Below are 21,623 nucleotides of genomic sequence, written 5' to 3'. Positions count from 1 at the left end.
CACTTATAAACTTTTGTGAGGGAAATATGAGCATATATACTTTGTGTTGTACACTATTCCTGATTTTTTTTCTCTTTCCCTCTCTGGAGAGGAGAGTGCTTGAGGGAGAGGTTTCTTATGTAAGAATAAAAATAGAGTTGACTTCAGAGCTTTTAGAAAATAATATTTGATTTTGCAGGGAGGAGTAATGAAAATAAGTTAACAGGTTTTAGTATTTATATTAATTGGCATTATTTTTTTTAGTTTAACTTTTTCTGTTTGAATATCTTGTATTTTCAATATATCTTTAAAACTTACTTTTTAACTCTGTATTTCAATTGTCATGGAAAACTCTCTTCCATCCTACTCCCAACTTGAGAGAAAAAAAGGAAAATCACTTTACAGTGACACTTGGGAGGCTTGAAGATATTATCTGTCTTAATGTATGAAGCATTAGACTCCAATTTGCCCATAAAATAAACAAAAACAAGTTAATTTAAAACAAAACTACATACCTGCCAAATCTTGGCTCTTGCCTAAGACAGTCAGTTAGAAAAAAAAAATCAGTCTATTGAACTAAAAGGGAAGGAATTTCTTTCCATTACAGTTTTTGTTCACAGGCAAGACAATTTCCTATATAAAATAAGTTGACAACCATCCACTGCCATAGAAGTGTTTGAAAATAACATATTTAAAACAAATATTTGTGAGGTTTGGTTTATTTTTAAATAATTATTTTCACAATATTTTGATAGTTAAACATTAGGGAACAGGTTCTTAACTTGGGGATTACAGGTAGGGATGTAAGGGGCTAAAAGCTGCTTACCGTTTAAACGATCTTAATGTTTATTAATTAGTTTAAACGTTGCCCTGGGGGAGTGGGGGAGGCGCTGAGCTCAGCGTGGCTCCTTGTGAGCGAGAGCTGCCCATCTGCGGCTCTGCACATGCATGGGGGGAGCCAAACTGGGCTTGGCTCCCCGCGAGTGAGTGCTGCCCAGCTGCGGCTCTGCACACACGGGGTGGGGGGAGGAGTTGCGCTGTGCTTGGCTCCCACCTCATACACATGCAGAGCTGCAGCTGGTCAGCTCTTGTTTGGGAACTGAGCCCAGTGCAAGAGCTGCCCAGCTGCGGCTCTATAAGCATGCACCTGGGGGTACCCGTGCTGGGCTCGAGAGCTGTCCAGCTGTTTCTCTTCCCCCATTTAACCGTTTCAACATCCAATTTAATCAGGAAGAATTTAATCACTAAATGTGAATGATAATTGGGTTGGGATTTGTTTAAGGATGTTTTACCCATAAAGCCACAATTGAGGAAGAGGGCCATATTAGTTAAAACACAGACCAGATTTAGAGGGGAAGTGAAGATGGCTATAAAACACACATACATATATGATAAATGGAAGAAAGGGGAAGCTGATAGTAATGTAAATCAGAAGCTAGGAATTGTAGAAAATTGATAAGGGAAGGAAAGGGATGTAAGGAGAAATCTATGGCCAGTAGAGTTAAGGACAATAAGAAGGAGTTTTTAAATCTATTAGGAACAAAAAGAATCCTAAAAATGATATTGGTCCATCAGTAGATGGACATGGTAGAATTATCAGTGATAAAAAAGAAAAGGCAAAAATGTTCAAGAAATATTTCTGTTCTGTATTTGGGAAGAAAAAACATGTAGTAATTTCATACCATAACACTCTTTCCATTCCACTGGTATCTCGGGAGGATGTTTAAGAGCAGCTACTAAAGGTAGATATTTTTAAATCAGCAGATCGGGGTGACTTGCATCAAGAGTTTTTTAAAAGTTGTGGCTGAGGAGCTCATTGGACCATTAATGTTGACTTTCAATAAATCTTAGAACACTAGGAAAGTTCCAGAAGATTGGAAGAAAATTAATGTGCCAATATTTAAAAAGAGTAAATGGGACACCCTGGGTAATTATAGGCCTGTTGGTCTGACATCGATCTTGGGCAAGATTATGGAGCGGCTGATACAGGACTCAATTTATAGAGAAATAAAGGAAGGTAGTATAATTAATGCCAATCCACATGCGTTTATGGAAAATAGATTTGGTCATACTAACTTGATATCTTTTCTTTATGAGGCTACAAGTTTGGTTCATAAGGCAGTAACGCTGATGTAATATGCTTAGACTAAGGCATTTGACTTGGTACTGCACAAAATTTTAATTAAAAAACTAGAACAATATAAGCCATGGCATACATTAAATGGCTTAAAAGTTGGCTAAATAATAGTTCTCAAAATGTAATTGTAAATAGGGAATCATCATTAAGCAGGTGTGTTTCCAGTGGGGTCCCTCTAGGATTGGTTCTTGGCCTTATCTATTTAGCATTTTTATCAATGACTTGGGAGAAAACATAAAATTGTCACTGATTAAGTATTCAGATGACATGGAAATCGGGGGAGTAATAAAAAATGAAGAGGACAGTTTACTGATTCAGAGTGATGTGGTTCACTTGGAAAACTGGGTGCAAACAAACAATATATGTTTTAATGTGGCTAGGTGTAAATGTGTATATTTAGGAATGAAGACCGTATACCATATCTACAGAGTGGGAAACTCTATCCTGGGAAACAGTGACTGAAAAATATTTGGTGGTTGTGGTGGATAATCAGCTGAACATGAACTCCAAGTGTGACAGTGAGGCCAAAAGGACTAATGCAATTTTTGGATGCATAAACAGGGGAATCTCAAGTAGGAGTAGAGAGGTTATTTTACCTCTGTGTTTGGCACTGATTCGACCACTGCTGAAATTCTGTGTCTTGTTCTGGTGTGCTCAATTCAAGAAGGATGTTGGTAAATTGAAGAGGGGTCAAAGAAGACCTCGGAGAATGTATAAAGGATTTGAAAACATGCCTTATAGTGATAGGCTCATAGAGCTCCATCTGTTTAGCTTAATAAAGAGCAGTTTAAAGGGTGACTTCATTACAGTACCTACCGGAGGAACAAATATTTAATAATGGGCTCTGCAGTCTGGTGTAGCAGAATTATAACATAATCCAATGGCTGGAAGTTGAATCTAGACAAATTTAGACTAGTAGGAAGGTGGTAATTTTTTCAGTGAGGGTAATTAACCATTGGAACAGTTTACCAAGGGTCATGGCAGATTCTCCATCACTGGCAATTTTTAAATCAAGATGGGATGTTTTTCTAAAAGATCTTCTTTAAGAATTATTTTGGGGCAATTCCATGGCCTGTGTTATTCAGAAGGTCAGACTAGATGATCACAATGGTCATTTCTGACCTTGGAAATTATGAATCTATAAAAGCAACAGAAATAGGAGAGGAGAAGCCTAACACCCCCACCATAGTCAGATCCAGTGCAGTGAGTATGAGAGAAGAAGAGGCTTCTATAAAAAAGAACAACTGCAGAAGCAGTGTCAGATAAAGGTATCCAGGTCTCCCTGAGAGCCAGGATCTGGTGGGAATTAGATATGAGGAGGTTATGAATTATCTTTTTTTATGATCTGTCTTTTTTTAAATGGAGACATCAAGAGAAGGGGAGCAGGGATGAGGGAAGAAGGGGGATAATCATACAGTTAGGAATGGTGACATGAGAATAGCAGTAGTGTTGATGGGGTTGGGTGTAGGAAGTGAGGATGTAAGGAGGGCCAGAGTTGGGGCAAATGTCATCAGAGGTTAGGAGGAGGCTGTGGATGTGGGACCTAGATTTGTCTTGGCTGGAGGATGGAAAAGATCAGGGTGGACAGGTACACAAGGTTTTCTATGTGAACTTCTAGATCTGGCAATGTAGATGATGTTTGATGTGCTTAAAAACCTCTATATACCTTATTAATTACACAATTAAGATTTACTTATTTGTATTGAAGTACTCTTAAATAATGTCCTGTGGGTCAAAGTAAAGACACCTTTGTGGATGTTTAAGGTGACTTTTCACATGAAAGCTGAAGTTAACTGAATATATGCACTGTAAGGATGACTGAAATTAGGTAATAGTGTAAACTGGTCATTCTGGTCTCTTTAATTTCAGTTATGCAGTTTGCATTAGGGCTGTGTGAATTACTTTAGTAATCTTAACTCTAAATTAATGAGGTTTTTTTTTAAAAGATTATGGATCTAAAATGTATTAAAAGAAAAATTAATTAAAGAACATTTTCCTCAGTTATGGATTATCTATGGATTGTTAGAGTACAGAGAGCCTTTTAAATCGTGTGGGCCATCACAACTTCTGTTTGTGAAATTGCCCTAACACAAACCTATCTAGCAGGAATAGTTAGTAATATATCCTACACTAGGTCTGATAAACATCAGATGGTATATGTCCTTTAAGGTTGGCTTTTTTTTTTTTTTTTTGGAAGGTTGTATTGGAGTGTCACATCAGTCAATCATTTTATCAATGGGCTTTCCCATCTTTCCTTCTAACGTTGGTGAGGCCATACTCCACAAAGTGGATTTTACAAAAGGTTTTGATTTCTACTTTGAAGAGATATAGACTTTTGAAAAGGCCCTACTTTATTTTCCTTTTGATACCAACATATTAGGTTTATTAGAGTTCAGAAGCTTTATTTTAAAATACTCTAGTTGTCTTTGTGTGTTTCTCTGGATTGTCACTTGAGGGTTAAATTAAAGCTCATTTTACCAGAATTGTGGCAACAATGACCAGTCTCAGGTCAATTTCACCCCTTGAGGGCAGCAACTTGGAGTCATTACATGCTTTTACAAAGCAGTAATGCGTTGGTTGCATCAACTTGATTGTAGTATAAAAGATGGTTTTCCTGTTCGCTCTCCACATTTTTACTCTCTTTCTCCTTATGTTTGAGTCTATGTTTCATATATCTAACTATCTGGTTGTATTACCATATTGGCACTTGTGCCTTTCTGGTTAGACAGGATTTTCTGTAGTAATACCTACTTCTCAGCACTATCATTAATAAGTTTATAGCTTGATCATTAAAACTTCAACTTGGATTGAAACCAGTATTAAAAAGATATAATTATATAAAAAAGAATGTTGTTTGTTTTTTGTTTTTACTATTGACATTCTTGTGAACCACTTTCAATTTGTTGAAATGGAGAAAACAGAAGTGGAAATGAAAATAATAAAGATTGGCTTTATTCCTCTTTCCAGTCTAGTTCTTTAATATAATACTGTTTTTAAAAGAATAAACTTAGTAGAAAAATGCTTCAAAATAACATAAAGGTTGTGACAAAATAACAACAGAAATTCCACATTTCTTATGCCTTCCTCTGCTCATTTTTCTGTAATTGAGGGTTCTTAGAAGTGTATCATTTTAGACAGTGTCCGCATCCTAGAGACTTTACAGTGATGCTTCAGATGAGGAAAAGGCACTGAGACTACTCTGTTAAATGGATGTCCTCCTTCTGGCCATAGAGTGGGAAGATTTCAGTTCTCACAGTGTGTTGGGTATACAGTATCTGCAGTTTATTTTACAATCAAATCATGAGTGCTGTAGACTTGCATTCATTACTGAGCTACTAAAGTAGCATTGTATGGAAAGCACTATCTTTTTTTCTTATACAGATGTCAGAGAGTTATTATGTGTAACTCCTCCTCCCAAGAGTCTTCACTTTTAGATCTGCACAAGAATGAATCCTGTCTTCATCCCTTTTCAACATTTATATGAAACTTCTTGGAGAATTTATTAAATGCTACAGGCTCCAATGCCATCAATACACAGACAACACTAGCTTTAAGTCTTAGTTCCAGTGGATCTATTGACAGATAACAATGAAGATATGCTGATTCTTGTCTAGACCCCAGCATATTCTAAAACTGAATGAGACAGGTTGAAAGGTTTTGGCTTTGTTTGACTTTTTTTAAAGATTAATTAAAAAACTTCTTGATGCAAAAAATCACAACAGATCGACCGACTGACCACCCACCAACAACCCAACACCCAAACAAACACAGAAAATTCTAAAACCTTTTGAGTATTTTTTACTCCCATATCCTTTCCATCTTTACTGGGTCCTAGGTTGTCTGGTGGGGTTGCACCGATGTAGGATCTTCACCAGAAATCTACCCAAATAATTTTCTTCCTCTGAAAATTTTCTTCTTCTCTTTTGTTGCATCCTATCTAGCCATTGTAGCTGGCATGGTGGTAGACTTCAACAGCAAAAATGTTACTTAAATATATTTGGAATCTTTACAATAGGATAAGTTCATCTCTTCATTTTAATCATTATAGTTCTTCATGTGATTGCACATGTGCAGTCCACTGTTGGTGTGTGCACACATTGAGCACAGTTGCTGGAAATTTTTCTCTCAGTGGTACATATTGGGGCAGCTCTATCACCCTCTGGTGCCACGTGCTCAGAGTGTTGGTACAAAGTGCCCTGCTGACCCTGTGCACCCTCAGTTCTTTCTTACCACCTGTGGTGGTCACTGGAACTGCTACCTTTGCTTTGTCAAGCTCTCTTAGTGGTCTTTTCTTTCATATATTTGTACTTAGTTAGTTAGTTGTAAATAGTTTTAGTCAGTTTTAATATAAGTTTGTAACTTACAGAGTTAGAAAAGTTTTAGTCCTTTACTCTATGCTGAGGCATGCCTTGGTCACAGGGCTTCAAACGCTGTACTTCCTGCAACAAGGCTATGCCCCTGAGTAACCTGCACCCAATTTGCCTGAAGTGCCCGAGAGAAGCTCATGTGGGGGACCACTGCCAGATCTGCAGAGCCTTTAAGCCTCACACGAAGGAGGACTGGGAGGCCAGGATGAAGTTTTTGCTCATGGGAGTACCACTGAGACCTCCATCTGAACCAGGCCAATATGACTCTGCACGGAGTGCCTTGGTGTTGGTAAGGAGTGCTCCTCCTACCATACCAGAGTCTTGGCACCGTTCACCATCCCCAGTCACTTGGACAAGGCACAAGAAACAGCCAGCCGAGGGGGACAATACCCAGCATTGAAGATGGCCAGGAATGGGAATTAGAGTAGTGTGCAACCTAAATCAGGGCACTCCTCTGCCTCGGTAATGCAGAAGTCAGCACTATTGACTCCAGCATCTATGTGGGCACCGTTGAGTCTTTTACCAGATGAGTCTACATCTGTGATACAGCATGGTACCGACACTTTGGTGCCAACAACATCGGAGACGTTTGCTGCTGCCAGAGACTGCTATTGGTACCAGTATCACCAGCAGTACAAGACTTGGTGGTATCGGTGCTGGTGGTCAGAAGGAAACCCATTGGTTCCAGTCATCGTTTGGTACCAGACTCTTTGGTACCATTAACAGGGAAACTGGCTATGCAAGCTTTGGCGCGGACATTTTCATTATGGCACCGATCTTGGCACTGGTGGGAACTGCACCTCCATGGTCACCAGATAGAGATTTGTCGTCTTCTGAGTTGGAGGTCGAGCTTTACTCCTTTCGTTCAAGGAATCATCTCCGCTGCTCCCCCAGACACTCCTACCCTTCCATGGACCCAGGCATAAGGGGTACCACTGAGTGCATGGTCAGGTCATCACTAGGAGCTATGCCGTTTCAGTGGCCCTTTTGGAACCCATGAGGTTTCCCCACAGTTTCTGGAGCTTACTTTAGGCACTCCTATACAGTGACCTCAGAATGAAGGGCACCACCATCCCATTGGGCTGCAACTGGGCAGGTCTCCTGTACCAAGCTTGGCACAGAACTACAGGAGCCAGCTCAACAGGATCTGCCAAGGAAGGAAGAGTGTCCACAACCAGTGCTGGATTCTTCCTCCTCCTCTTCCCCTGACAAGGCTGTTTCAGAAGCAGGCATGTCACCTCCCCTGGACTGGTTATGAGGCTCACCAGGAGTTGTTGAAAAGGGTGGCCTTAAATCTGGGCATAAAGGAATCTTCCCACAGCCTAGTTGACCTTTTAGCCAGTGAAAGCCTTTCAAGGGTGGCTACGTCTCTGAATGAGGTCATTATGGACTCTGCTAAAGCCTTGTGGCAGACCCCCGCATCCCTCCCTCCACATCAAAAAGGGCTGAGTGAAAGTACTTTGTTCATGCCCAAAATTATAAATTCTTGTACGCCCATCATCTGTCCCCCCACACTTGAGTATCCCTGGTAGTATCAGCTGCCAATGAAAGAGAAAGGCAGAGTCCTAAGGGTACAACCTCAAAAGCAAAGGACTCCAAGAAATTGGATTTTTTTTGGTAGAAAAGTTTATTCTACTGCAAGATTACAACTCTGGATTGCAAACTAGCCGGTGCTGCCTGGCAGATATGATTTCAACATGTGTGACTCCATGCAGAAGTTCAAGGACTTGCTCCTATAAGAGACAAGTTGTCCTTGCTGATGGACAAGGGAAAATCGGTAGTGAGGGCCTCATTGTAAGATGCCTTGGATGAGGCTGACTTGGTGGCCAGGTCCATGGCTTCGGCAGTGGCCAGGATTTCATGGCTTCCATCCTCCAGTCTTGCAGGAGAGGTCTAACAAACCCTTCAGGATCTGCCTTTCGAGGGAGCTTTGCTCTTTTCAGAACCAACTTCAGTTCTTCAGAACAAGCTTCATGGGTTAAAAGACTCCAGGGTGACCCTTAAGTCACTTGGTTTGTACACACCAGCGACTTCAAAGAAGTACTACAGGCCCTAACAGCCTGTTTAGTACTCTACCCCACCTGTCCATCAGGATCTTCAGAGAAAAAGAACTAGGGGTTTTAGAAGTAGGCCGCCTCCCCATTCTACTTTGATATGAGTGCCTGCCCCACCCAGATCTCCAGGGGGTTCTAAACAGACGTTTTGATGGGACACTTGAGGACGCCATACCAATTCCCTTGATGCCAGACCCTGTTTCTTCTTTGTTTACAAATTGCCTTCTCCCACTTCCTCAGTGCATTGTCCTGAATCATCATGGACCATTGGATGTTGAGCACAGTGTAAGTGGAATACACCCTCCAGTTTATTTCCACTTCTTCTCCCTCTTCCTCTCCGTCCCTCTTCAGGCACCCCTCTCACAAAGAATTTGTGGTCCAAGAGGTTCAATCTCTCCTTCAGGTGGGTGCCGTGGAAGGGGTTCTACAGAATTTAAGAGGGAAGGGGTTCTACTCCCGCTAATTTCAAAAGCCAAGGGAAGACTCAGACCTATTCTAGATCCTATGCCATCTCAACAGCTATTTCAAGAAAATAAAGTTCTGCATGATCACTCTGCCATCCATTATCCCCTCCCTGGATCCTGGTACACCATCCTCGATTTAAGAGATGCATATTTTCATATATCAATATACAAAAGTCACAGAAGGTTCCTCAGAATTGCAGTGAACCACTTGCACTACCAGTTCACAGTCCTCCCATTCGGCTTGTCTGCAGCTCTGCGGGTGTTCACAAAATGTATCGTGGTTAGTGGCAGCCTTCCTGAGCAGTTTAGCGGTGCAGATCTACCCTTATCTAGATGACTGGCTAATTAAGAGCCGGTCCAGAGCTCAGGTAGCATCCAGCATTCAACTCATCCAGTTAGTGCTCAAAGCCCTAGGCCTTCTGATAAATGGGGGAGAAATCTACCCTTTCACCAGTGCAAAGGATAGAGTTTTTTGGAGTGGTGTTCAGCTCTACTCAGGTCAGGGCCTACCTCCCATAGGAACATTTCCAGACAATCACATCTCAAAGGTCATCCCATCACAGTAGCCCAAAATTGCATGAGGCTTTTAGGGCACGTGGCCCTCACTTACATGGTACAACATGCAAGGTTACAGCTTAGGTCCCTCCAGACGTGGCTGGTCTCAGTGTACTCATCAAACCACCATCATCTGGACACCATGCTTACAGTATCTCCCTGGGTCCTCGACTCCCACAACTAGTGGTTGGATCTGCTCACTGTTTTCCTGCTCACTCCTTTTATATGCCCTGAACCAACAATGACGCTAGTCTCAGGTGCATTAGCGCTAGGGCGGGGAGCCCACCTGCAGCCCCTCAGAAGTCAAGGCCCTTGGTTTCAGGTGGAATTTTCACTTCACATCAATCAAAGTCAGGGAACTCAGAGTGGTTTCCCTGGCCTGTCAAGCCTTCCTGCCCCACATTACATGCAAGAACTTGTTTGTTCTCATGGACAATGCTGTAGCCATATTCTGTCTCAACAGAAGCTCGCTCTTTCCCCCTTTGTCAAGAAGCAGTGCCCCCCTATGGGAATTTTTCATGGTCTACTCAACGTCGAGGCCTCTTACTTTCCGAGAGCACAAAATGAGCTGGCAGATTGCCTCAGCAGGACTTTCTCCAGTCACCACAAGTGGTCCCTTTGCTAGATGTGATGAGGGGTGTTTTCTAGCAGTGGGGGACTCCCCAGATATACCTATTTGCGACCCACTACAATGGAAAGAGTCATCAATTCTGCTTCCTATGAGACCAATGTCCGGGGTCTGTCATAGACACCTTTCTGCTACTATGGAAGAAACACCTTCACTATGCTTTCCCCCCTATTCTGCTTGTGCATAGAATACTGCTAAAGATTAAGCAGGACCGGGACTGGGTCATTCTGATAGTCCTAGCATCTCCCCATCCACACTGGTTCGCCACTCTGCTAGGCCTCTCAGTAACAACCCCAATCCCACTTCTTTTACACCCGGACCTGGTCTCTCAGGACCATGGTCAACTGCTCCACCGGAACTTGAAATCCCTTCATCTAACAGTCTGTAAACTCCATAGCTAAATCCCAGAGAGCGTGCTTACTTGGAAAAGGTTTGTTAGGTCCTACTATGTAGTAGGAAGTCCTCCACCAGGGCTACTTACCTTTCAAAGTGGAAGTGGTTTTCTGTCTGGGCATCCCAATGTAGGGTCTCACCCATGTGGTCATCCTTACAAGAAATTCTCGTGTATCTATTACACCTGAAGTAACAAGGCTTAGCTATCTCTTCTCAAGATTCACCTTGCAGCAATGTTGGCCTTCCATCCCCAGTCTGTGTTTTCAAATGACATATCTATCTGATTCCTGAAGTGCCTAAAAAGGATAGAGAGCCCTGGGACCTGAACTTGGTCTTATCAAAGTTCATGGGACCTCCATTTGAACCACTGGCAACGTGCTCCTTATTGCAAAAACAACGAGAGTCCAGTAGCACCTTAAAGACTAACAAATTTCTGTGGGCATAAGCTTTTGTGGGCTGCAACTCACTTCACCAGATGCAACCTTATTGTAGCCCTCCTGGAAAGTGTTTTTTCTTAATGGCCATCACTTTGGCCAGAAGGGTCTCAGAGCTCCGTGCCCTCACATCAGGGCCTCCATACACAGTCTTCTTTAAAGTGAAGTTATGTCCTCACCCCAGTTTCTTCCCGAAAATAGTTTTGCAATATCAAAGCAATCAGGCAATCTACCTTCCTGTCTTTCACCCGAAGTCTCATGCAAATAGGGAGGAACAGCTCCTTCATTCACTGGACATTGGACGAGCCCTAGCTTTCTACATAGAAAGGACTAAACCATTCCAAAAGTCCACCCAACATGTTTATAGCGGTAGCAGACAGGATAAAGGATCTCCCAATCTCTTCACAGACAGTTTAATCTTGGATCACTTCATGCATTTGTACTTGTTACAATCAAGCGAGTGTTCTGCCTCCAGCTATCCTGACTGCTCATTCCACAAGGTTGCAAGCTTCCTCAGCAGCATTCCTAGTGCAGTGACCTGCTCATCGGTGCATACATTCTGCTCCCCATCACTCAACAATCCAGAGATGATGCGAAATTTGGTCAAGCTGTCTTGCAGTCAGTGTGTCCATGAACTCTGATCCCTCCACCTATTTGACTGCTTGGGAGCCACCTAGAGTGGAATGCACATGTGCAATCACTCAAAGAAAAAAATGGTTACTAATCTTCTGTGACTGTTGTTCTTCGAGATGTTGCACATATCCATTCACGATCTGTCCTTCTGCCTCTCAACATCAAAATTTCCAGAAAGTGGGTGCGGGGTCATCTGGGTGCTATATTCCGGTGCTTTGAGCGCCATGCATCAGAGAGTGCTTGAGCCACCCCAACAAGTACCACTGAGGGAAAAAATTCTGGCGACTGCTCAGGACATGCAGTCACCTAGAGTGGAATAGACGTGCAACACATTTTGAAGAACAACAGTTATGGAAGGTTAGTAACTGTTTTTTACATTTTTGACCAAATGCTAGGCAGCATGTACAGCTTAATGTAAAAGCCAGTGACTGCTACTCAGTGTCTTCTGTTATAATTTTGAAAAGAAATAGGCTTTTATACCTTGGAGACTGTTTTTATAGACATAGAATTGACTTGTCACATATTTTATTTGCACACCTTGGAGATCACTTGCCACTCTCCAGGCAATCAGAAATAGGATTTGAGTTCACAGAAATGATTAATTTACAAAGCAGTGCGGTTAGTTAGGGAGTTTGTAGAGTTGAACATTGACCAATTGGCAAAGAAAAGATAGGACTGTAGGGGTCCACAGATGGATCATGAGAGACAGGATTAGCAAATATGGATTCTGGAGAGACAAAACATGGACTGAGGAATATGGGTGTTTCAAAAGATGATAGAATGGGTCTGATTTCGGGAAACTAGAGTAAATTTTTGATGAATAGCTAGTGCCAAGGTCAAAGATGAGGAGAAACATAAATAGTATAAGATATTTATGTTGAGAGTTCCCAGATATTAAATGAGATTATAAATGGATAGATCAGCAGTTGCTAGAATTTATCTATTCTTTATTTTCAGCAAGAAACATTATCCTCCTATCTGGAACCTGTCAGATCGCATTCAACCCTGGGCTAAACAGATGCAACTCCTATTGAAATAAATAGGAACTGTGCCCCCTTACTCCAAGGCTGAATTTAATCTATGGTCTTTAGAGGCCTTTAACCCCAACACACTAACCAAAGTGTTCTGGGGAAGGGAAGCACCAGAGTGAAATTTACCAGAATAATGACAATTCACTGAAGTTCCTGTTGAAGGTCTGCTGTCAGTATGTGCAGAAGCAACAAAAGAAATTAGTTCTGTCTTTGTCTGTTCTTGGGTAGAAGGAACCAATAAAGGAATGATTTTGTTTGTTTTTAGTTGGGTCATAGCTCTGGGTATCTACATGAAAAGTGTTGTACAGCTGAATCATTGCACAATAACATAAAAAAGTTAGTATGTTTCTTTTCTCAAGTTTTGTAATCAGTCAGACTTCATATTTCTTGGAAACCATGTCTTTGTATTTTCTGACTTGTGTGTTTAAGTAAATGCAACATGGTTGAGAATGTATTTTTTTGCATAGTGTATAGCATTACATTTATACATTTAGCTGTTATGATATGAAATAGCTAAAGTAAAACATTATCCTCTTACACTGTTCTCACTGAATTTGTATTGAAACAAAACATTACTAATTCTAGGTGATGTTATGCAGTTGTATTATATATAATAGCTATAATCTGTGCTTACATATTACTTTTTCATTTCTGACTGCTAGACTGGCTCTCAGAATAAAACTTAGTGATGTCATGAGCAACTAAAACCTGGTTTTGACATGACTTCAGCAACTCATCTGATTCTTTGTTTTTCTATCCTTATGGTACTTTTTTCCAGAAATAATTAGTAACATTTTAATTCAATCATTTGTCAGGTTCTTAGAGGGAAGTTTGTTTTTCATCTGATTAATTTATTTGATTAATGTGCAGAACCTAGAACTTGCTTTTACTGTGTACCAAGAATGTTCGCCTTATTTTACAGCCTTTTGTTGATGATTACAGTAATTAGGAAATAACAGTAGCTTCTGTACTATAGGCATAGTTTTTCACTTGGGAAAAAAGAGGGGTGTTCCAAGGAGAACTGATCCTGCAAAAGCAACATACCTAATGATCCCCTTATATGAGTTCAATTTCCTTGCATCTTTTCTGTCTGGAGGATGACTTAGCTGTAAAAATATTAAGCCTATTTTCCATTTCCATTGTGGTGGCCATTAGGGGCCTGATTAGTTGTGTAGTCCTTTGTTTGTACTAGGTGAATACAAAACTACCAAATCAAAATGATAGCTTTTTGCAAGGTATAAATTAATACACAAATGCAAAGCAGTGGAAAATTAGGCTTCAAGTGTGTCTTCCAGGATCAGTTTGAACCATACCTGGGGTTTATTAAACATTTTACAATATAATAATCCATCCATTATTTATTTAATCTGTAGTTTGTGGGAACCTTGCAAAAGGGACAAGGAACCTACCCTAAAGAGTTTGCAATCGAGAGTTAGAATGAATGATAGTGAAAGCAAACTTATGAGGGAAATAGGACAGAGTTGGACTGGGTTATATAAATTGTATGATGTGATATAGTTATGATTCAGTTAGTAAACAAATGTATTAATTTTATTCACTTCTAGGTTTTGTGGAAGAAATTAGTTTAAGAAAGGGTTTTGTGTTAGCAAACATAGTTGCTTGACAAACAGGCTTTGAATTGTATAGGAGTTAAAATTTGTCTTGCTCAGTTTCCAAAAGCTATATCCTGAAGGAAACCTGGGTTACTAATACGCTATAGAACCTTCAGCCTCTAGTTCAGTCTAAGCTTCTAATAAAAGTAAGAAATGTTCTTTTTGTTTTTCAGCAGTTGCTTGCTTGTGGCCACTCTTTTAAAAGTTTGATTTCCGTTTTATTTTGATAAATATTATGTTCACATATGAATTTGTTGAGTGGTTAGAAAAATTAGAAATGTAAACATATATAGAATATTGGCCCACAGAGTTTGATGGAGAAAGAAAAATGAGGATTTTGACCGATGGTATTTTGATGTTTTGGAATAGATGATATCATGCTTACTTTGAAAGCCTTGATTTTACATGTATTATTCTCATTGCAGGTAAAACAAAAGATTCTTCAATTCTACATAACTGGTCTAAGTGATCAAAATAGAATTTTGCTTCAAACAATTGAAGATTTCAAAGAAGAAGCTAATGAAAAAGTTGCTCATTTGGATGCTAAGCTACTCAAAGCTGACCAGATAATTAATATAAGAGCCTTGGTAGTGAGTTGCTTTATATTAACTGTTTTTGTAATTTTTTTTACTTAGGCCTGGTCTACACTTATAGATACAAATATATATAAAATATAATGTATTTGGTTTCTCATTTTAAAATACATTATCATTATTGACTCTTAAAATAGTCCTTAAATTAGATTAATTACCATTCTTATTTCCTCCACACAAAATATTTTCATAAGCGTGGTTGCACTACTTTTGGACATGCAAATACAGTGAGAGCTACAAGAATGATTCAAGGTGTGCAACCCTACCTCACAGTCAGACACTAAAGAATCTCAATATATTTAGCTTCCCAAAGAGGAGTTTAAGAGGTGACTTGATCTTAATCTATAGGGAGAAAAATAATGATAGTAGAGGGTTCTTTAATCTAGCAAAAGTATAACAAAATCTAATGGCTGGAAGGTGAAGCTAGCTAAATTCAAACTTGAAATAAGATGCAAATATTTTATAGAGCGTATGTAACCATTGGAACAAGTTATGGAAGGATGTGGGGGATTTTCTATCATTTGAATTCTCTGAAAGGCATGCTCTAGCTCAGCCAGAAGTTATGGATTCCAGCAGAAGCTACATGGTGAAATTCCATTGTTTCTGTTATGTAGGAGGTCAACTAGATGATCACAATACTCTCTTAAATCTTAAAATCTATGAATCACTGGTGTAATTTAAATGGATCACAAAATGGAAGATATGGACAGAAGAAAGGTGAGTAATAATGGATAAAAGTGACCTAAATAATGAGGTAGTCTACAAAGCCATTTTCCAGGCTCTATTTGTGCACACTGCACTGAGGCATAAGGCAAGGGCTATAGCACCAGAGACTTGCCCTCTCTATACTATAAGAGTCCCCTTCCCAGAGCAGGGCCTTTTCCACGAAGACCTTGTCTTTCCTTCAGAGTTATCCTGCTAAGGAGTTTATAGAGCACATCTTTCAAATATCACTGAAAATGCTTGGAATCTAGGTTCCCAAAAGCCTTCTCACTAAAATCTAGGATAAATTATAACTAAAATGATACTTGGGTGGAAGAATTTTCAGGGAAAACAACTGCATTAAAAATACTTTCTGTTACAGACCAGGAGGGTAAACAAACAAAATTCCATACACAAGAATTTTTTCCTCTTTATCTGGTGATTCTTCCCAAAGGAATAAAAAAAACCCCTACAGCGAAATCCAGAATGAAGTCCCTTCTTCAGAAGAGGGAGAGCTAAAGCTCAGGTTTATGTCATGAGGACTGATTCTAATTCATTATCATCTAAGAAATTTCTTCCTCTTTTCCCAACGACTGATTCATGTTCTATATACTGTAGATTGTACAATGGGGCTGATTGAGGTGATTTTATGCGTGTTTGTTGACATTATCTTGGATATACTCGTCTTCTGTTAAGTGAGATTCCCCTGTGTTAAAGTCAACACGGATTCTTGTTTTCCTTGAAAACATAGTGATCTTGGAATACCTTTGAGAACAACAGGTCAATTAATTGAATTTCCATAGATTATATTGGGTTTAAACTACAAGCTAGAAAATTTCTCATCAGTATGTATTTATACCAACTTCCTGACATTCTGTCACAACCGTCATCTTAAACAAAACCAAAAAACCCACCACCACCTAGATAGAGTAGGACCTCTTAAGAACTTGTGACTATAATAAAAAATTCCTTTTGAAAGGGAGGCTTAAATCAGCAGCCATTGGTATGAAGGCCATATCCTATACAGTATAGTTACTGCAGGCACCTCCTTCACCTGGTTCTTTAGGGTACTCTGATTCTTAAAATGAAGATAGGAAAGGAGACTATAAAGTAACTGAAATCTCTCAAATCTGTTTGCTCTCCTTCATATGAAGCAACTTTCATGATGTTTGTAAAGTGCTTTGGAATTCTTGTATAGAATATGTTAAATAAGTGCCAACATATCATAATTATTATTTACTGTAGCTTCCTTTGCCTCTAGGTCTCTATGTTATGTAAAGCCAGGCCCAGTGAATGTATAGTTTAGAGTTCTAGATATTGATCAAGCTCTTAAGAAAATTCCTGGAAAAAGCATGGAAAAATTGTTCTTTCTGTGATTCTTTCAGAGATTCAAGTTACATTGGAAAACTCAAAACTATGACCAACTGACAATCCTTAAGCCTTTTTCTGCTACAAAATCCATGAAATATTTCTCTAACTATTCCAGCTACAAGTCTTTCTTGGCCCTTTGTGGAAAATAGGGAATAATAATGCTTACCCAACCATACAGCATATTCTAACTTCAAAGTGCTTTACAAATATTAATCTTCACAACTCAACTTTAAAGTACATTGTTCTACTCCTTTTTTACAGATGAAAGTACTAAAGCAGTAGGATTAAGGTATACGTTTTTAAAAGTGCATATACAAAAGTATGCTTGCATTTCTGTATGTGCAAAACCTCTGGTGTGTGCAAGCTGAGACAGCTTACTTGTGCAAAGGTATTCAAGCAGTTTTGAGGTACCAGTTGCTGCAGTCCAACACAAAGTTTTTGACATTCTAGAGAAGTAGGGCCTATCTATAAATGAGGGATGAATGGATGTAGATGGGAATGTTTGGAGGTACCTGGCTCCAATATCACATGCCGTACACTAGACAACCTCCATTATCCACTTGTTACATTTTCAAAAGACCGCTGTTGTGCTTCCTTCTGTGCTGCCCCTTATGCTTGGGAGATACTGCCTGTAAATATTCACAGAGCCACTTCATTGTTCTCCATCAAATCCCTCCTTAAAACTGTCTGTGGCTGTGTTGCCTACAAAAAAACATGACAACAGTTAGGCTGTGGTGTGCTGAGACCACAGCCCATCATGCTGACATGTATAGTCTCATTGTTTTTCTTTTCCCCTGTTGGTCTGTCTATATCCATCTGTTGTCTCTTGTCTTATGCTTAGATTGCAAACTCTTTGGGGCAGGAATTGTCTGTGTGTTCTGTGTTTGTATAGTGCTTAACACAATGGGATCTTGGTCCTTAACTGGGGTTCCTAAGCACTACAATAGTACTAATGATACCTGAATGCTAGTGCTAAGTCTCACAACTGGATGGTGATTTTTTTGTTGGTTGGTTGTTTTTTTAAGCATCCTGCCTCAGTGTATGGTCTTGGTTGCCTCAGAAAGGGTTGGCACAGATAGACTTTTTAAAGACCATTGCCCAGGATTAAGAGTTCTGCTGGTTCAGTAACAGAAATTTCCACATCTTGATAGAAGCACGCAGGAAGTGTAGTATCTTTAGTTTGTGCTATGAGTTTACTATTATCAGTACAAGATATTCTCCTTTGACTTGCCCATAGCGCTCGATTTTTACCAGTGTCTGGCAGTAGTAGCCACACACTTTACTTGACAAGGATTGCAGGGTTTTTTTCATCTTAACTTGAATGATTGATTACTCGTAGTGGGTGATTTAAGCTTTCAACTGTCTTGCTCATTGTTTCACAGTCTAGATCTCAGGATTAGCTAAGGAATCTATTTTACAACAAACAGTGACTTAAATATGTCTAGGGAGCCATCCTGAATTCAAGGATAGTAGCTATGTTTCTACTGTGGGATTGTTTTCTAGAGCAACAGAAGGCAGTTGTGCCTGAAAGGTAGCAGCCAACAGGAATAGTCAGAACTTCCCTTAGGCTAATGGCCTCATATACCTTTGTGACCTTATAGGATGTTGAAAAATCAGATCCCTAGTTATGGAGAGAATTTCAATATGTCCAAATTCATTCCTTTCCTTGGTGAATGTTCATCTTACTGCTTTGCTACTTCACAGCAGCTTCCTGGGGATAGGTGGATGTCCAGTGTATGAGAAAATGAACATTGGTTTTTCCAACAGTTTTGTTTTCTCATAAAAAATACTTCCACCAATCCAGAATAACTGTTCTAAATTAAGATGAGAGAAAAGTGTCAAGGCCTGGATTACTAAAAATTTGTGAATATTTTACTGTTGCATAAGTTTTTACTTGGTTCCATGTTTGGCAGATTGGAGGCAGTATGGTTGTGACCGTAAGAGATCCTACTGGAGGTGCCCACTGGAAAAGGCTTCACTATCATGTAACTGTGTGACCCAGAGCACCCAGGTATTCACACCCTATATGATATCATTGTAACCTTTGTACAAAATATGCCTTGTGAGATATCATTTGAAAACTAATGACTCATTAATCATTAATATTCTTGTCTAATGTATGTACATGGTGCGTATTATGAGCTATGGATCTATGTTGAAATTATGACAAATGTGTGTTTAAGCCGGGCATGTCAGGGGGAGTTTGTAAACAAGTCTGTCCTAAACAAAGGAATGTGAGTTTACCTCAATGTACATGTAAACAGGACCATGAAGACAGCAGGGGAAGGAGATTGCAGGAAACAACAATTTGCCTTTTAGCAAACAGCAGTGGGAGTGAGTGAGGCGGGGGGTAACACAATGGAACATCCTTTTCCATGACACTCCATGTCTTTTCACTTACAGCTTGAATAAACTTTACTTTGAGGGGTAACTTTCAGAAGAATGCATTTCATAGGTTCATGAGAGTATAAAACAAATGGATAGAAAACCCCAAGTTATCTCTTCCACCTAAGAAGAAAAAGGAACAGCACTTCTGGGCATCTGGAAGAGAACCTCTCCCTGGTGGGGGGTCAGCCACCATCTTGCCAGAAAACTGTGGGTGAAAAAAGCCATCTTGAACAAAATCTCTTCCTTGCTATATTATGTTTTAGACATTTGGGCGCGCGTTTTCACTTTTATTGCTTGTAACCATTTCTAACTTTAACTCTCATATTTGAACTCTCTTAAAAGCCTATCTTCTTTGGTTAATAAACTTGATTTACTACTAATCTAAGACAACAATGCTGTGTTTTGAATAAAAGTGAATCTTAACTCCAGTTAATGTGGCAAGCTGGTGGGTTTCTCCTTTTAAAGGAGAAAACAGATCTTATTATTCCTCTGAATGTTGCAGGAAAAGGCTTGATGTTTCAGAGCATACAGGTTTGGAAAGTTCATGTCTGGTGGCGTGTTGGGGTCATCTGCTAACATTAACCACGTCTGGTAAAGACAAGAGTATGTCGCTGATAACTGCTGGCCAGTTATTGGATTCAAAGTGGTTGAATCAGAGCAGGATAGAACAGAAAATGATTGAATCAGAGCACAAATAGCAGAAGCATTTTGGGGAACTCAGGGTTATAAAACAAGTAGTGACAAAATCTCTCACTCCACCCCAAAATGTGACAGACAGCAACTTCTATCACGCCTGACAAATTCACTACATGTAAAACGTTGCTGTCATGCTATGTATTTGTAAAGAATGTTGTGTAAAATATCAGTTCAAAACTTATATCCTGGTTATCAAAATCATTGTGTGATATATGTATGGATAACAATTAAAAAGTTTTAGGTGTATACTGAAAATACGTTTAAACCAAGCAAACTAGGCAGGGTTGATAGACAAGGTTTTCCTAGAAAAAGTAATGTGGATTTACCTGTCTGCCTAGATCTCCGATGTAAATTGAGCATGATAAAAGCCAACACACAGCAAACTTTGATTGCATGCCAAGTCAACAAGAAAAGCAAATTAACAGAGGGATGAGAAGACAGCGTGTCAAGTGTAGACAGAATGTCATCTGTACACCAGCAGGAGAGAAGAACTTTGTCAAGGGATAAACTTCAGAACAATACATGTCTAAGGTTTTCTGGATTATAAGAGGAAGAAGACCAAATCCCTGAGTTATCCATCACTGAGGGAACAAAGAGGTCAGCATTTCTGTATCCATGAATGGTGGATCACCAGCCATGTGGGTTGGTGATTCTGAAAAGTGGCTTTAGGTGAGAAGCCATCTTAGACAAGGTTGTAGCTGTTTAATTTAAGTTTTAGTTATTATAAACAAGTTATACTCTTGTTTTATTTGTACCCATTTTCTGTTTCTGTTCTCTTTGCTTAATATCACTTAAATTTTTGTTCACTTTTAATAAACTTATTCTTGATTTTACTATGAATTAATCTCAATGCTGTAATATTTAAGTAAAGTGTGAATCCTCAGCTGAGCTAACAGACTGGTGTGTGTACTCTCTCTTTGGAGACAGCAAATTTGGTCATTTCTGAGAGTGTCCAGTGACGGCCAGAATTCTGCAGAGAAATACTCTTTCACAGAGTTCAGGAACCGGTGTGCACCAAGTATTACATGCAAAACAAAGTAAGGTCTGAAAGAGTGTTTGGCAGGTTAACTAACTGGGGGGGCGGGGGGGGGGGTGTAACAGGGACTTGTCACTCAGTTTAGTAGCAAATCTCTCTTGCTAAAGCAGAGGGCTAACAAGGTGACTGACAGTTCTGGATGCCCTGAGAAAATGTCACGTTGGTCTAGTAGTTAAGGCAGATATGAAGTCAATCTTCTCTTCCTGACTCTGCAAATGGCCTTCCGCTATGATCTTGACAAATCACTTAACCCTTCCATGCCTAAGTTTTCCAATATAAAAACAGGAATAATATAATTACTATTCTTTTTATAATGCTTTGAGATCCTTGGATGAAAGTTGCTATGTAAGTACAAGGTAGTAATAATAGTAATTATGTTTATGCAGTCATCCACTTTGAAATACATTTTTGTGGCTTTGCTACTTCCACTTTGTATCTTTAAGGGGTATGGGTGCTAACATCATCTTCAGCCTATAGTAAACTATAGCAGAGTGTTCCTGATTTGAAGAACTTATTTAAAGCTCTCTCATAATGGAGACAAAATTACAT

The 21,623-nt window shown here is 39.6% G+C and overlaps 1 long non-coding RNA gene across 1 annotated transcript in view; it reads left to right on the top strand.

Moving 5' to 3' along the window:
• LOC137156689 (uncharacterized) overlaps window positions 1-20,915 on the top strand; it is a 49,854-nt gene extending 28,939 nt beyond the window's left edge. The window contains exons 3-5 of the long non-coding RNA XR_010920855.1: window positions 14,714-14,878; window positions 18,868-18,965; window positions 20,377-20,915. This is a non-coding gene — a long non-coding RNA (uncharacterized lncRNA). The remainder of the gene's footprint in view (window positions 1-14,713; window positions 14,879-18,867; window positions 18,966-20,376) is intronic.
• The last annotated feature ends 708 nt before the right edge of the window (window positions 20,916-21,623 follow it).

Source organism: Emydura macquarii, unplaced genomic scaffold (genome assembly GCF_026122565.2).
Source record: "Emydura macquarii macquarii isolate MOO-44397 ecotype Brisbane River unplaced genomic scaffold, CSIRO-AGI_Emac_v2 contig_1477, whole genome shotgun sequence".
Classification (NCBI taxonomy): domain Eukaryota; kingdom Metazoa; phylum Chordata; order Testudines; family Chelidae; genus Emydura; species Emydura macquarii.
Note: the sequence above shows the minus strand (reverse complement) of the source record. Positions and strands in the feature narration are given on the sequence as shown.